The sequence below is a fragment of the Cupressus sempervirens genome, chromosome 4, assembly GCF_028749045.1.
Source record: "Cupressus sempervirens isolate cs-2001-9-10 chromosome 4, ASM2874904v1, whole genome shotgun sequence".
Classification (NCBI taxonomy): domain Eukaryota; kingdom Viridiplantae; phylum Streptophyta; class Pinopsida; order Cupressales; family Cupressaceae; genus Cupressus; species Cupressus sempervirens.
In genome coordinates, this window is record NC_143121.1 from 163,905,214 (window position 1) to 163,908,641 (window position 3,428).

Genomic DNA, 3,428 nt, shown 5'->3' on the forward strand with positions numbered 1-3,428 from the left:
CTTTGAAGGTAAATAATGGAATTCTCACAAATTGAGTGGCTTTTGAGGTCATCTTGTCCTAGTTGGCCTTGAGTCTCTTTTGTAGATCTACTATGTAATTCTCTAGATGGTATCCTTCATGTGATTTTGAGTGAAGTCTAATAATTATATTCCTTCACCTAAAGAACACCTATCATGGTTTCAGGTTAGCATTTAGTTTATAATGTCTTTCTTCAAGACAAAAACACTTGAAGTTTAGATTTTTTTTGTCACATAAAATAGTTGTTAAGTTATATAGATCTCAAAGTAATTGTTTTCTATTATATAAGGTAAGATCAAGATCCACCCTTATGCTCATGGATTATTTCTTGTATATTTTTTCCTCTAATTCAAAGAATCTGATGTCATTTTAGTTATTGTTGATTCAAATTTGGGTCCCTAACAACTCTATCTTTATCTTTCAATAACCTCCTTTAATCCATTAAATGAGTCGATTGATCTATGTCTAATTTGGGTAATACTCTCCTACCTTCCTGTATAGTTTTTTTGTAAGTTTTCTTAGTCAACTATTGTTAATGTTGGGGGATAGTTCCTTAAGGTGGATCTAAATACAAGTAATTTCTCTAGTACTACGTATAATCATTTTCTTGTGCATATAAATTTACAAAGATGCTAGTTGTTAAGTTGGGTTTATCCCCAAATGTGTGAAAATCATTTGGCTTATGTCACTAACTATGAGGTCATTTATTTCATTTGTATATACTATTTTGTGATAAAATATTTAGCCTATAAAAAAAATTGCATTTAAAGTCCTCAATTACTTCACCAATACATAGGATATGGAAATGGAACTCAACTAGAAAGATGATATGTCTAAGATGAACCTCCACCTAGGAAATTAAAACATTCAGAGCTCGTATGAAAAACTTACTAAAAATTGTAAGTTTCTACAAATAGCATCTCTATACTAAAATAACCTTTATTGAGAAGACATAAACATAAATATTTTTGGAAACACCCATGTTTCTCCTACATCAAACACCTAGAGTAATTTGAGAAGTAACACTATCATGTCCCAGGTGTTCAAAGGAGATATTTGTATTCACTATTTTGTACATCCCTTTTGTAGGATGATAGTTAAGAATCATATCTAGAGGTTGTATATTTTTTGTAATTTTTTGATGAGTATTTTATTTTTTATGAATTATTGTACTAACTACATCCTAAAATTTTGGTACATGTTCATGTGCTAAGTGTAATGCTTAACCCTAGCTGACTTTTCATTTCATATTGTCAAATTATTTTAGGCTAGTTTTATGATTATGTTTTAATTGGTTACCCAATTTATTGGATATTATTTCATACTCAATTGTCTTATGTGGTGAGTTGCTTGTTACTCGCTTATTCATGAGTATATGATTATTCTTCAATGATTATAACTATATATAGTAGTTTAGTTATTTCATGATGACAGTTAGACAAATATTTTATATGCAGTGTCTATGGATACTTACCCCATACTTGTATGTCTATGGTGCACTTTTATGTTTTACTTTATGATTGTCATTTTTGATGTGGTTGACGGAGGGAGTCATAATCACCTGCTAATCAGGATCTTCATGATGCACCACTTCTTGCCATTGCCTATTTAGTTTAGAATATATGTGTATGTACATGCTCAAATTTTATGTGAATCACAAGTACTAGGTATCGACCTCCCTAAATTGATAGGATGAGTGTGCCCTATCACAGTATCTCAATGGTAAAAGAGGGGAGATAATTATGAAATCTAAATCTTAACCTTCACCCAAGTGTCCTAGAAAGTAGAAAAAGTATTTGATTTTTACCCTTCCAAATTCATAAAGTGACATGAACTTGTGATTTTGACTCGAGTTTGATTTATTATTATATACTTTATAATGGGTTTTTGTATTTAGTCTTGTGAGTCTGTGGTGATTTTCAGTTATAATTAAATCAAATTAAAAGATAATTTAATAATTTCATTTAATGAAAATTTTATAAAGAAAAAATTAATATTTAATTAATTGAGAAATTAATTAAATCAAAGAATTAAATTTAAAAGATTTAATTAAAGTTCTAATTTTGGCATAATCATATATATATTTAATTTAATAATAATATATTTAGGAGTTTCATTTTTATAGTGACTCTAAATATTATTATTAGTTAAATTAATAAGTATTTTATTAAAAACGTCTAGGATTTAATAAAAGAGAGAAAGAAATTGATTCAATAAACTTTATTTTTATTAAAATGTAAATGGTTGAACATAAAATTAAAATATAATAAAATAATTACAAAAAAGGTTTTGCCTGATTACAAAATTGAAGCCCTAATTGGGGAAAGCTCCTTTATTAAGGAAATAGAGTTGATTTCTCCATATTGAGATTTGGTGGAGCCAATTTCTAAGAAGAGGCTTTTTGAAAGAAGAGAAAATGCTTGTGAGCTTCATGCATTTATTGTTTTAGGATCTTGTGGGTTTTGCACGGTAGTTTCCATTCTTTGAATTCTCTATAATCTTTGTGTTTTTGGATCTATTTTCATAATTCAGTTGGATTGAAACCCTTGTATATGAATTTATCATTCTTTGATTGAGAAATATCTATATATGAATTGAAATTACAAATCCTCATTTTGAAAATGTAGAGAATTGTATTTTGTTTCATGTAGGGTTTGGAAAAGAAATCAAAATTAGAGATGTGAAATTTGATTGGTTATTCAGATTTACTTATTAGATCTATGGTGAAAAATTAATTTATAAGAAAATTATTTATAAAATAATTACCACAGTGATTAAAATTACTATGATAATTATAATATAAATAATACATTTTTCGTTACTATGTAGGGGACATTGAATTTTTGTAGTGGTTTCTTTTATTAAAAGAAATATATTTTAAAAAATATTGGGAGGTGAGATACCACACTCATCTCCCCGCTTCTTCCTTTTCTCTCACATCAGATCCCATTGAAGGGATTGTATGTGGCAGTCCTAACACTGTGTCAAGAGGGCTATGTGCAATAGCAAGCCGACAGGATTTAAAACATTTTTAAAAAAAGAGAGACCTAAGTTTCTTTTTTTAAATTTTGTTTGTTAATTTATAATTAAATACTTTTTTGAAATTAAATATTATTCTTAGTTTTTCTTAATATTAATTTTATTATATTATTAAATTTAGAAAGTATTGTTGTTAAGAAATTAGTATTATTTTTATTTATAATCTAATAACTTATTATTTTAATAATTTAATAATTGTTATTTTATTTTAATAATAATTATTAAAAGTTTGGTTATATGGTTATCCTTAAAATTTGGATAATATAATGATATTTTTAATTAGAGTATTTTAATGGATATTGGTGTTATTGAACTGATAGATTTATTTTTATATTAAAATGGGGTTGTATATTTAAATGAATTTTAATGA